Raw genomic sequence first — 14326 nt, forward strand, 5'->3', positions numbered from 1 at the left:
TAGTAGACTTGGTGCTTAGGACTCATTTGAATGAGAGGGTGGTCAAACCAGTATCTCCAAACAAACTGTCGCTCAAGGAAATTGAATACATCAAAAAAATAATGACCTCTGTCAACCTCAATTTATCCTTATTCTCTGTGATGTAGGTATCTGGGTTGGTGCTGCTTTGAGGTTTTATATTGAAAGATTATGGTCATATTGAAGCCAGTCTGTCTGTTGGTCAGAGACTGTTCATATACAGTGTGAGGACTGCTTTCAGCTGTAGCACAGATTATGTTGTCTAAGCATGCACCCGATTAATCAAACTCCACCCGCGGTTAGACATCAGTGCTGGTCGTAATGAACAGGTTACAGTTGTTGTGCAGTGTCTGGTTATGAGGGAGCAATTGTCATAGCCCGGTTCCATTATGCTAATTGCTATAGAGCCGGTAGAGAGAGGACCATGTAAATGCCTGCTGATGGAAGGCAACAGGAGAGATGTAGAGAAAGGTGAAAGCCATACACAGTAAGTCTTATTTATTTTGGGACATCAGGAGGGACTTAAGACACAAGCCTGTATCCTGACAAGACTGTGTAAGGAAGTAAAATTAGTCATTAATCAGTCAACAAAGGTGTCAAAGGTCAGGATAAATGTAATGGGGTGCTACAATGCATCTTAAGACACATTTTCACACATTTGGGAATGGATATTAGCTTCGTAAGGACTGTTTGTCTGGGTACATCAGTGTGCATGTCATGTACAGTGCCTTCACATTTTGTTGTTAGTCTGAATTTTAATTGGATTCAATTGAGGTATTGTGTCACTGGACTACACACTACCCCATAATGTCAAAGTGGAATGATGTTTTTAGAAGTGTTTACAAATTAATAGAAAATTAAATGTATTCAACCCCTTTCTTATAGCAAGCCTAAATGAGTTCAGGAGTAGAAATTTGCTTGACAAGTCACATAAGTTGCATGGACTCTGTGTGCAAAGAGACAGATGTCCTTCCCAACTCAGTTGCCGAAGAGGAAGGAAACCGCTTGGGGATTTCACCATAACTCCAATGGTGACTTTAAAGCGGTTAGAGTTTAATGGCTATGATAGGAGAAAACTGAGGATATATCAACATTGCAGATACTCCACAATACTAACCTAAGTGACAGAGTGATAAGGAGGAGGCTTGTACAGAATACAAATATTCCAAAACATTCATCCTGTTTGCAATAAGGCACTAAAGTAAAACTGCAAAAACTGTGGTAAAGACATTTTATGTCCTGAATACGAAACGTTATGTTTTGGACAAAACCAACACAACACATCACTGAGTCCACTCCTCATAATTTCAAGCATGGTGGTGGCTGCATTGTGTTATGGGTATAGTTGTCATCAGCAAGAATTTAGGATTTTTTTGGGGGGGGGATAAAAACAAATGGAATAGAGCTAAGCACAGGCAAAATCCTAGAAAACCTGGTTGTCTGCTTTCTAACAGACACTGGGAGACATTCACCTGTCAGCAGGACAATAACCTAAAACACAAGGACAAATGTACACTGGAGTTGCTTACCAAGATGACAATGTCTTGAAAATCTTTGGAAAGACTTCAAAATTGATGTGTAGCAATGATTAACAACCAACTTGACAAAGCTTAACATTTTATTTTTAAAGGAATGTGCAAATATTGTACAATCCAGGTGTGCAAAGCTCTTCGATTTACCCAAAAAGACTCACCGCTGTAATCTCTGCCAAAGGTGATTCTAACATGTATTAAATCAGGGGCCTGAATGCTTAATTAACTAATAAAAATATATTAGTGTTTTATTTTTCATAAATTTTAACATTTTGTAAAAACATTTTTTAAAATAAATCTTCCACTTTGACGTTAAAGTATTTTGTATAGATTGTTGACAAATCCATTTTAATCTCACTTTATAATACAACAAAATGTGAAACAAGTCGAGGGGTGTGAATACTTTCTGAAGGCACTGTATGTGTGAGTTAGGAAGTCAAAAGGGTAGGCACACAGCCAAACGGAGAGAGTGAGTGAGGACAGCGGGAGGAGACCGATAAAGAGGGGGAAATGAAGAGGGAGACTGAGAGCTGGCATTTTCACAGTTTCAGATTAGCTTTGTGCTGGAATATGTCGCCAGAGGACAGAGCGAGCGAGAGAGGGAACAAGAGAAAGTGAACGCACGAAAGAGTGGTGGGAGGGATACTTAACTGGGAATGAACTGTCATGTGAGCCTACACTCCTCGCTCCTGCCCTTCCTGTTTGTACATCTGGAATGAGAGAGAGTCAACACTTCCCCTGCGTCTGTCAATCTGGGTGAAGACGACCAGCCGTATGTGCTTTGTATGTCGAGCATGGAATTAAATGTACAGTACCTGGAGATATTTAACTCAATTTTTAAAAATCCATGGTGACTTTTACAATTTTGCGCTTGTCAACTATTGAGCAGTTTTCCACATGGGGTAAGGTTTATTGAATGATATGCATCTGTAGAAATTGTGTTCTTGCATGAAGTTTGTGTTCAGTATTGCACTACATAAAGAGTATTTTCTCCTGACTTTTATTTGTGAAATGTACTAATAGAATATTTGCTTTTCATAAGTGTAATATTGAATTATAGTTGAGTATTATTTTTACAAACATGAAAGGACAACTTTGCTCCTGTTGCCTGAAATAAGAAAAAAAAGTGGCCAATCGATCAGTTGAAAACGAACAAAGCAAACCAGACTTTTTTTCCAGGCCGCAGACCATGAAGGAAAGAGAGAAAAGACGTTGCTCTTGGGCACTAAAGTGACTCTGTCAGAATTACCCAGACAGGCTCCTTCCTACCAGCTGCCTCCCCCTCTCCGTAGTCTGGACAGCTTACTGTGGAGGCTGAGCCACAGGCCATTCAGACTATATGGGCCACTGGCTGGCTAGGTTAAATGGGCCAGTAATGATCTTCAGGAGCTGCTGCTGAAAGTAATTTGTGTCTAAATCACATTTAGATAATCAATGTGTATTTTACCTCAACATTTCTGTTAATCTTGTCCCGGTTTATTTTCTGATTGTCATAGTTAATGGAGTATGACGTGAAATGGCTAAAACTGGTCATTTAAATGGAAAGTTAATGAATGTGGATATCTAATTCCTGACAGTCGTGGACAGCTGTTATAAATGTATATACATCACTAATAGCCAAATGGTTCTGGCAGGCTAGCTGTTCTTATTGCTATGCATGATTATGCCTTCCTGCCAACTGCTCTTATCATGCTAATGCACACCTCCAGTACTCAAGTGGTATTGGACAGAGGTAAAAACCTCTGGTATAGGGGAGGGTTAGTGAAGTTTCCCACCAGCGTAGTCCTGTGCATACTATCCACAGGCTGGAGACGCACTAAACATCTACTCCCAGTGTGGACCTTTGAGCCCTGACTGGGAAAAAACAGGCATCTGGCAAATATTTGTGGCAAACTTTCGGTCAATTGGCCACAAATTTGCAGCAAGCTGTTGTGGTTAATTTGTGTCAATTTGTGAAAGTCTGGCAAACAATTCTAGAAAACTTGTGGTGAACTTTGTTTGCTGCAAACTCTGTGTGCATATGCAAATTAGATCTGTTTTTTTGGTGACTCTGTTAAACAACATTGAATGTGATTTTATTTAACTTACTAAAAACTAAACATACTAAATGTACGGTACCAGTCAAAAGTTTGGACACCTACTCAATCAAGAATTTTTCTTTATTTTTACTATTTTCTACCTTGTAGAATAATATTGAAGACAAAGTATGAAATCACACATATGGAAAGGTGTTAAACAAATAAAAATATATTTACTATTTTAGATTCTTCAAAGTAGCCACCCTTTACCTTGATGACAGCTTTGCATTCTCTCAACCAGCTTAATGAGGAATGCTTTTCCAACGGTCTTGGAGTTCCCACATATGCGAAGCACTTTTAGGCTGCTTTTCCTTCACCCTGCAGTCCAACTCATCCCAAACCTTCTCATTTGGGGTGAGGTCAGGTGATTGTGGAGGCCAGGTCATCTGATGCAGCACTCCATCACTCTCCTTGGTCAAATAGCCCTTGCACAGCCTGGAGGTGTGTTGGGTCATTGTCCTGTTGAAAACAAATGATAGTCCCACTATGCGCAAATCAGATGGGGTGGCATGTTGCTGCAGAATGCTGTGGTAGCCATGCTGGATAAGTATGCCTTGAATTCTAAATAAATCACTGACAGTGTCACCAGAAAAGCACCATCACACCACCACCACCATGCTTCACAGCGGGAACCACACACGCAGAGATCATTCGTTCACCTACTCTCCATCTCACAAAGACATGGTGGTTGGAACCAAAAATTCTCATTAGACCAAAGGATGGATTTCCACCAGTCTAATGTCCATTGCTCGTGTTTCTTGGCCCAAGCAAGTCTCTCTTTGTTATTGGTGTCCGTTAATAGTGGCTTATTTGCAGCAATTTGACCATGAAGGCCTGATTTCACGCAGTCTCCTCTGAACAGTTGATATTTAGATGTGTCTTACTTGAACTCTGTGAAGCATTTATTTGGGCTGAAATTTGATGTGCAGTTAATTAACTCTAATGAACTTGTCCTCTGCAACAGAGGTCACTCTACGTCTTCCTTTCCTGTGGCGGTCCTCATGAGATCCAGTTTCATCGTAGCATTTGATGTTTTTTGTGACTGAACTTGAAGAAACTTTCAAAGTTATTGAAATTTTCTGGATTGACTGACCTCTTAAAGTAATGGACAGTCGTTTCTCTTTGCTAATTTGAGATGTTCTTGCCATAATATGGACTTGGTCTTTTACTAAATAGGGCTTTCTTCTGTATATCCCGCTACCTTGTCACAACACAACTGATTGGCTCAAACACAATAAGAAGGAAAGAATTTCCACAAATGAACTTTATCAAGGCACACCTGTTCATTTTAAATGCATTTCAGGTATTCACTTCATTTCATGAAGCTGGTTGAGAGAATGCCAAGCGTGTGCAAAGCTGCCAAAAAGGCAAAGGGTGGCCACTTTGAAGAATCACAATTATAAAATATATTTGGATTTGTTTTTTGGTTACTATATTATTCCATATGTGTTATTTCATAGTTTTGATGTCTTCACTACTATTCTACAATGTAGAAAATAGTACAAATAAAGAACCTTGAATGAGTACAGTAGGTGTGTATTAACTTTTGACTGGTACTGTACATCATGTCAGAGAATGTGTAGGAATATATGATACATTTTTAAAACCCATTGAAACAAAGCCCTATTGTCTAAATGTTTTTCAAAAGATAGGATTGATTATTAGAATTGATATGCACACTCTGACTGCAATCAGAAAAATACAAAACATGTGCGACAGTCTTAAGTGGTGTTAACATAGATCTGTCTAAAAGACAGTGCCAGAGCAAATCAATAGATATTCACATTCACTGACACACTTTGTCTATCTTAGGTGACAACACATATACACACACCATGCTGTTACGGTCTACATTTGTGTCGAGTTAAAACATTGTTACACAGAGAACATGTTTTAAAATGTTACATTTGAAGGTCACTACTAAGGACATGGACTAATAACTCATGACTTAAATGTATTTTATTCATAAAGCACTTTTCACAATCCCCAAAATGGAACATTTTGAATTTAAAATAAATTGTGATAGAATGAAAGCGTAACACAACGTGCTTCAGTAGTTGAACCAAAGGCTAACAAGCCAGATACCATACTGTAGGCAAAAAGCAGGCACAAATGCATTTAAAAACAAACTAAAAGTAATTTAACAGTGGCTTAAGAGCATATTACCATTGGAATGAGACACTCATAGCTCATCCGTCTATTGATCTATTAATTCATAGGAACATATCAACAGGAGGGCTGTGCTTCCTCCTGTCACTTATCACACTACATACAAGAGCAGATACTTATCCACTATTGTTGAGTGGAAAAATACATGCTTGCAACAGTCTTGCTGCAGGGGATTCGGTTCCTTGCAGCTGATACACTGTGGTCTGTAGGAATTCCCATGCTGGGGCACAGTGGGAAAATTGATATCAAACACATCATAGGACTTGAAGCACACATCCAGAGGCCAAAGCAGTGTGTACCTTGCTCCAATGCCGGTCCATTAATGACTGTAAACACCTGTGAGCAGTCCCCAAGAGTCAACACAAATGGGTAGGGTCTGGTCACCTCTGCCTGGTGCTGGTACTCAACCATGTTGGTCCCAACTTGTTAGAATATGAGGACTTGTCAGGCACACTGACAATGCCATCACACATTTTATTTTGTATATTTTATAGCAATTAACATCAATCAAAACCCAATCCCTGTTTGATGCCTATGTCTTCTATTAATTTAGGGCTGGGGCATATAGTTTCATTTACACAACACTAACCATGTTTACAGCCAACCATTTTAATGCAGCTGAATTACCTGACTCATGAAAAGTCAAGACCGGGCTGATAGAAAGATGAAATGGCTACAGACAATTTGTTTGTTTGACGTAGTAGGATGTCTCTTAACCCAGAGTAACCTAAATGTATTACGCGAGAAATGGCGGCGGAAACTCCTTTACGCACAAATATTGCTATAATAACCGTCATATCGAAGTAACCCTGGACAAGCACACCTGATTCAACTTGTCAACTAATCATCATGGCCTGGGTGAGTTGAATTGAGGTGTTTGTCAAGGGCTAAAACGAAACTGTACTGTTGGAGGTACTTGAGGACCAGGGTTGGCAAACACTGGGCTAGAACTCATGTGCCAGAGGGGGCACATTTGCTATATAATGCAACCGTTTGTGACAAAACTGTCAGTAGAGTTCAAAATGCAATGTAAACCCATTTAACTTGTTTTTTTTACTAGTTACATGAGAATTTAACAGCAAAAGTTATTTTTATGTGCACTTCGTCATCACGCACAGCCTTTTATCCACAAAAAGTCAGTTTGCTGGAAACATCGCCGGTGGGAAAATGCATATTGTCTTATGCAGATTTTTTTAAATATTTGCATTTAAATCTGTCGCAAATTGGATGGAAATCTACCCAATGTCTTTGAGTGTGCAGTAACGCGTAACAGATTCTGGAATGCTGTTCCTTTCATTCAAGGTTTACAAAAGGCCATCTAATTGTCCCATCAATCTCCCTATGCTTATCTAATATTTAAACTAACAGGCTGAAAGTCAATGAAGGGCTTTCTGGTCTCATTGAAGCTGGGTCGGAATGTCTTCCTGCCTAATTTGTATACTGGTGTTGGGAGGGCCACTGTCAGAATTCTTAAAGCGGTCACCTTGTGTATCTGGAGAGAAGACTGTTTAGGGAATAACTTGATAGTTTCAGGCTAAAAGTAAATGAGGTACCACCAGCAGGGTTATTTAAAACCATACCTGCACTTCCAATAAGCTTTTAGAGCTGTTTCTCGCTGGACTGGTAAAACAACGTTTTTGGGGGGTCCTTGAAGACTGCAATTCAGTACCAGTGAGTTTCCATGAACAGTCTGGGTTTGAAATGTAGAAGTCCTGAACGATCTGTTGCAAAGCAGACTAACTTTTTTTGTAATATTTTATTACTGCCCCATATGACTTCAAATTGTGTTATGTTGTAGCCAGACAAACGATTACTTTTCCATTGCAGTTGATCGTTAGTCTGGCTAACACCTAACTCTTGAAGTCCTCCTGACTTCAGAGTCTGGAATGGCTCTTTGATGTTGTCGGCACAATGCGTCTAATGAAAGGGGCTGTGCTTTTACTGGTTGGCTCTCCTCTGTATTTCTCTCTCATACAGCCCCTGAGTACTGCCCACTTTCTTACAATGGTTGGATTTTCAGATACAAACAATGAGAGGTCTCAACCCCGAGGGAAAAATAAACAGAGAACCAGTCAATCCCTGTTGCACGATTTATTAGAACATATTGCATTAACAAACAGCCTCCTTTCCAGACCAGTGTGGTCACAGCTCTCCCTGCGCTGTGAGTTGCGTCAGCCAGGCTAGTTAATCACAGCAAACAGAATAAAATTCAAGTCTGTTTTTGTAAAAAAATGTAATCCACCATGGCCTGGAGTATCCTGCAGACGTGGATACTCTGACTATCTCAACTGTCTTGGCCCCATTCTGTCTGGTCCACTGAGCCCTCCAGATCATGGTCTCCTTCATGTACTCTGCAACCTGGTTTTCCGGACAGAGGTTGTTCAACCACTTGGTCATCTGGGCTGCGCTCTCATATTTCACTCTGTTGTGAGCACAAAGTATTAAATAAATAATAATATTCCTTTTAACAATCAGTTTTCATAATATACAAATCATTCAACATATACCTGGCAAGACCCGGCTACTGCTCAAGCTTGGTGTGTCCTGAGGACCTTGTATATTTAAAAAAAAAAAAAGGTGGTGTTGATAGAATACTCACTGCGTGAAAGACTTATGTTCTTCTTTAACTAGGCTATAGTTGAGTCACTAGCTAACATGCTACTGAACTGTGACACTTGCATATTGACATGCATATTGGTATTAAAAGACTGCAACGTATTCTTTTAGGACCAACCCTGGTCCTCACATTCACCTACAAATGTGTTTATGCAAATCATTAGTTATCTAGCTACCTAATCACATGAATTGTGCAAAAATATAATAGTTAACTTTAACTATTTAAGTGCTAGCCAGCCAGTCAGTCAGTGATGCTGACCGATTTTGAAACTGGTATCACAAAAATGTGTTTCACTCTGTCCCATAAAACATGATATTGCTAACTAGGCACCATTTAGCGAATAAAATGTTAGGAAGTTGAATAAGTTACACTCACCAGACAACTTTGTCAGGTACTGTAGCTAGCTAGATGGATTGGTTTCTAATTTCCAACAGATGTTTCCCCTTGATTGGTCATGGAACTCATGTGTTTACCATAAATGCTGCTGGTAAACTGTTTGCCACTAGTGGAAATAAATGTTGCTACCACAGGTAGTTTGCAGCCTTTAGAGAAGGCCTAAGGATTTATGAAATGATTTGTAGTTTTAAAATACAGATACAGTGGGGCAAAACAAGTATTTAGTCAGCCACCAATTGTTAAAGTTCTCCCACTTAAAAATATGAGAGGCCTGTAATTTTCATCATAGGCACACTTCAACTACGACAGACAAAATGAGAAAAAAAATCCAGAAAATCACATTGTAGGATTTTAATTTATTTGCAAATTATGGTGGAAAATAAGTATTTGGTCAATAACAAAAGTTTATCTCAATACTTTGTTATATACCCTTTGTTGGTAATGAATGAGGTCAAACATTTTCTGTAAGTCTTCACAAGGTTTTCACACACTGTTGCTGGTATTTTGGCCCATTCCTCCATGCAGATCGGCTCTAGAGCAGTGACGTTTTGGGGCTGTTGCTGGGCAACACGGACTTTCAACTCCCTCCAAAGATTTTCTATGGGGTTGAGATCTGGAGACTGGCTAGGCCACTCCAGGACCTTGAAGTGCTTCTTACGAAGGCACTCCTTCGTTGCCCGGGCGGTGTGTTTGGGATCATTGTCATGCTGGAAGACCCAGCCATGTTTCATCTTCAATGCCCTTGCTAATGGAAGGAGGTTTTCACTCAATCTCACGATACATGGCCCCATTCATTCTTTCCTTTACACGGATCAGTCGTCCTGGTCCCTTTGCAGAAAAACAGCCCCAAAGCATGACGTTTCCACCCCCATGCCTCATAGTAGGTATGGTGTTCTTTGGATGCAACTCAGCATTCTTTGTCCTCTAAACACGACGAGTTGAGTTTACCAAAAAGTTATATTTTGGTTTCATCTAAACATATGACATTCTCCCAATCTTCTTCTCGATCATCCAAATGCTCTCTAGCAAACTTCAGACGGGCCTGGACATGTACTGGCTTAAGCAGGGGGACACGTCTGGCACTGCAGGATTTGAGTCCCTGGCGGCATAGTGTGTTTGAGGTTGTGGACAGGTTTTTTTATACTGATAACAAGTTCAAACAGGTGCCATTAATACAGGTAATGAGTGGAGGACAGAGGAGCCTCTTAAAGAAGTTGTTACAGGTCTGTGAGAGCCAGAAATCTTGCTTGTTTGTAGGTGACCAAATACTTATTTTCCACCATAATTTGCAAATAAATTCATTAAAAATCCTACAATGTGATTTTCTAGATTGTTTCATTGTTGAAAAGTTGAAGTGTTGAAGTGTACCTATGATGAAAATTATGAAATGATGAAAATTACATGAAAATTACAGGCCTCATCTTTTTAAGTGGGAGAACTTGCACAATTGGTGGCTGACTAAATACTTTTTTGTCCCACTGTATATTTTTAATTTCAATAGAATTTGAATATCATTGAAATTTTATTTTTCTTTTCAGTGACATTCTGATTTAATCACTTAAGTTTGTGTTGGAATGGAAAGGGTTAACACTGAAGAGAAATTAAATCAGAATTTTCTTTGGTCTTTTGGGAGATAACTCCTAGCCAAGTCATTAATTTGCTCTCAGAAGCTAGATGGAAGGCATCTGCCATCGAACTGAATTAGCAAAGATTTTGTATAAGTAAACCAAGATACACCTGTCATTTTCAAATTGGAACAAATTAATCATAGTGGAGAGAGCAAGCAAGGAGGTGGGCAGAGCCAAGCATGAGCTTGCGAGATCCTATTGGAGTGTTCTAGCAAGCATTTGCATATTTCCATTAGGGAACACCTTGCTCTTCCATATTTGGTTGTGAGTTGAAATTCCAAGTGGATGCTTAACATTTACACATCCGGGAAAATAGGTCTCATTGTTTGATCTGTGGTATTAGGGCAGAATTTTCGCGTGACAGTCGACCAATAACATTTTGACTTGTAATAAGTGGGACGGTTTCTGCAGAAACGTATGTTAACAGGTTTCCCACGGTTTCGCTAGCTAGCTTTTGTTGTAGGCAATGGGGTCCGCAAACCCCTAGGTACTGCTGAGGATTTTTATGACCGCTAGCAACAACAGAATAAACTAATTACATTCCTACAGTAGAAAAGAAGAATGTCTTCTTTCTAATAATGATTCTCAACTCCTAATATTGAGCAAATTACACATTGGTTCCAATTATATTTACTGGAGTATCTGACATACAATAGGCTTTGAAAAAGCACACTGCAAATAGGTTAGCAGTGTGGCAAGTGCTTTTTTTTTTTTAGACCTTTTGTAGCTAATAGACTGTTCAAGTTTACACTTCCTCTTCCAATTATGTGGGGAGGTCAAAATAATGAAACATTATCTACCACATTTAATTTTAAATTGTTGAATACTTCTCCTTGCCATTGTCATTCACTTGATGAGACGAAGAGACGTGAATTTGTTTTGTTTTTGCTAACGCGTGATAGGTGTCCCTGGGTCGCCGGTTTGTCTAGGAGGGGTCCCATGGCAAGAAAAGGTAAAAGACTCCTGTTCCAGGCTAGTGTGCAGTAGTGAGTGCAGCAGGTGTTATCGAAGAGGATGGTGCTAATAGCTTAGCCCTTTTCAAGATTAACTTTGAACAGGAAGATAAGTTTCATCGTCTGGGGCGTGGAAGTGTTTTTAATGTTTTTATTGCAGCTCACTTGCTGTTAGCTATCTCCTTGAAAGTAACTTATGTATGTGAAACATTGCTGCATTTAAACTTTAGCTCGCTGGTTACTTTGTGCTAAACGTGATAATTGTTTTGCACTGGGAAGTAATATTTGTACATTTTGGTTGGGAAATGCTTAGCCTAATGGTTATGTTTTTGTATTCTTATGATTGGGACCTATTGGCTTATTATGTCAGAGTGAATGGGCTGCTTATCGTTTAGCATCATGCTGTGTGTGACTGCTGTCTCTATCGGCCCTATTTGTTGTACAAAAAGTGTGGTCTCCTACATGGCGTGCTCTGCATATTACGGTTAGTGTTAGGCATGGGCGGTATACTGTATACCGTGCTATTTGGAAGTAGCCACAGGATGGTTTTTCAATAAATACCATTGAAAGTATTTCTTTGAAGTTTTTCTTTAGAAATTTGAATATTTGTAGCTACTTTTTAAGTAAATACCTTGGTGATGTTACATTGTGAACTTGCATCTAATATAGTACGAGGCATAGGATGCACGTCCATAAGGTACATTGAATTAAATTGTCAAAATGATATAGCCTAATTAGTTTACTCCTGTCAATACAGAAATCAATTAAATCATAAATAATGGGCTACTACACCAGAAAGCATGATTTGGCCACAGAGGATCATTGGCTGCTGTCAGAAGGGTGTGCATATTCAGTCTGATCATTTTTGGGTCAGTGCCACTTGAAAAAAAGAATTCTGACAATTTCGTCCTCAGTTAGATGGATTTCATAGTGTATTTGTCCCCCCTTCTTGTGGGCCTATTATATGCATGAGACTTGTTTTTATGTGCAACTAAATATTGGGAAGGTGTCCTTAATGTTTAGTATACTCGGTGTACGTTTTATCTTATTGGTCATTTTCCTAGATATGTTGGGTATGTGCTTTAGCTACAGTATATGTATCAAACTCCAGTCCAGTTAGACGTAGATGATAAACTAGCTCAAAAGCTGACAGGAAAGAAAGTTAAGCCAGCGACCCTGTGCTCTGTCTGACACGGACTTCTTGGTCTGGGCAAATGGCCACAGAACCACACAGCATGATGGTGGTTAAACTGACCATTCTGTCTGTCATTCAGTTAGACAGCAGCATGGGGAGGGAAATTGTGCAGCACTGATTCCCCTCAGCGGGTTGGTTCTTGACAGCATGATGGCACACAGTGAGTAGATGGGGTTTGGCTGTCACTGTCTGAGCTGCTTCAAACAACCAGGATCAGTGGGGATGAGGGGTAGATGAACAAGCAATGAATCCTTAAATGTTAGTTGGCTGTTGCGTAAGTGCATATTTACTTATTGCCTCACTATAGAGTACATTTGTGGATTTCCATGTACATCCAGGTTCATAATTATTGGGACCCTCTAAGAATCTCTTCTATGTGCTCTGTTTCTATGCTTCCCGGGTTTTAAGTTTCGTTTTGTCTTTTGCTTTCGGTTTTGTACACCAGCTTCAAACTGTAGAAAATACAATTTTTTGGATTTTATGACAAGATACTGTATTTCACAGCGGTTTAGATGTTACAATGATTATCTACACTGTCCATTGCTTGTTTTGTCACAAACTGATATTTTAGCAACAAGGAAATGGCAGTTCGATTTCTATATTTTGCACCTTTAAACAAAATATGTTTCTCTGAGCAATTGTATTAGTAACAGCCCCAGACCATTATTCCTCCTCCACCAAACTTTACATGCATCGGGCGGGTAGCATTCTCCTGGCAGCCGCCAAACCCAGATTCATCCATCTGACTGCCAGATGGTGAAGCTTGAGTCATCAATCCAGAGAATGTGTTTCCACTGTTCGAGTTCAATGGCGCTTGGCATTGCGCATGGTGATCTTAAGCTTGTGTGCGGCTGCTCGGCCATGGAAACCCATTTCATGAAGCTACGGACAAACATTATAGTGCTGATGTTGCTTCTAGAAGCCGTTTGAAACTCTGAGTGTTGCATCTGAGGACGGACGATTTTTCGAGTTACGCGCTTCAGCCCTCGGCGGTCCCGTTCTGGGAGCTTGTATGGCCTACCACTTTGTGGCTGAGCCGTTGTTGCTCCTAGACGTTTCCCCTTCACAAGAACAGCACTTACAGTTGACCGGCGCAGTTCTAGCAGGGCAGGAATGTGAAGAACTGACTTGTTGGAAAGGTGGCATCCTATGACGGTGCCACTTTGAAAGTCACTGAGCTCTTCAGTAAGGAAATTCTACTGCCAATGTTTGTCTTTGGAGATTGCATGGCTGTGTGCTTGATTTTATACACCTGTCAGAAGTAGCCGAATCCACTAATCTGAAGGGATGTCCACATACTTTTGTATATATAGTGCATCTCTACTGCAGCTGGTGTGTGCACAAAAAATACCCTGACTCAGAGGAGAGAATTGAGCCGTCAACTAATTACCAGGCTGTCTTCTGATCATGTCCTAATTATAGAGTTTATACCAGCTGTACGGTGTCCGATCATTTCCTTGCTCTTTCCTTCTCTGTGACTGAAGAGAGGGGGTGAGTGGCCAACCCACTGATGTACAGAGCATTGGTTTGACTCACAATGACCCCCAATATCAATGTGGGATTTTTATCACAATTCCACGCTCCACCATAATCTCTCTCTGGCGTTGCAGAGATGAATGCCCTCTACTCCCACTCTCCCATGCCTGAGTGTCTGCATTTTGTCTGAGTTTTGTATGATTATGCCGGCAGTGTCAATAGGAGTGCATTGGCATGAGCAAGATAAATTCTTATGTGCGTTGT

General features: G+C 40.0%; 1 protein-coding gene across 5 annotated transcripts in view; it reads left to right on the forward strand.

The window, feature by feature from the left end:
- The window catches only part of unc13bb (unc-13 homolog Bb (C. elegans)), a 106898-nt gene that overhangs the window by 60488 nt on the left and 32084 nt on the right, over positions 1-14326 (forward strand). Inside the window, exon 1 of one of the 5 annotated variants that reach the window (XM_035776144.2) lies at positions 2260-2452. The exons of 3 other annotated variants lie outside the window; for them this stretch is intronic. The gene's annotated coding sequence lies outside the window, so the exon portion shown is untranslated. Of the gene's footprint in view, positions 1-2259; positions 2453-14326 lie in introns of those variants that run through there. One more of the 5 variants, XM_035776145.2, reaches the window with a different exon arrangement.

Source organism: Oncorhynchus keta, chromosome 9 (genome assembly GCF_023373465.1).
Source record: "Oncorhynchus keta strain PuntledgeMale-10-30-2019 chromosome 9, Oket_V2, whole genome shotgun sequence".
Taxonomy (NCBI): domain Eukaryota; kingdom Metazoa; phylum Chordata; class Actinopteri; order Salmoniformes; family Salmonidae; genus Oncorhynchus; species Oncorhynchus keta.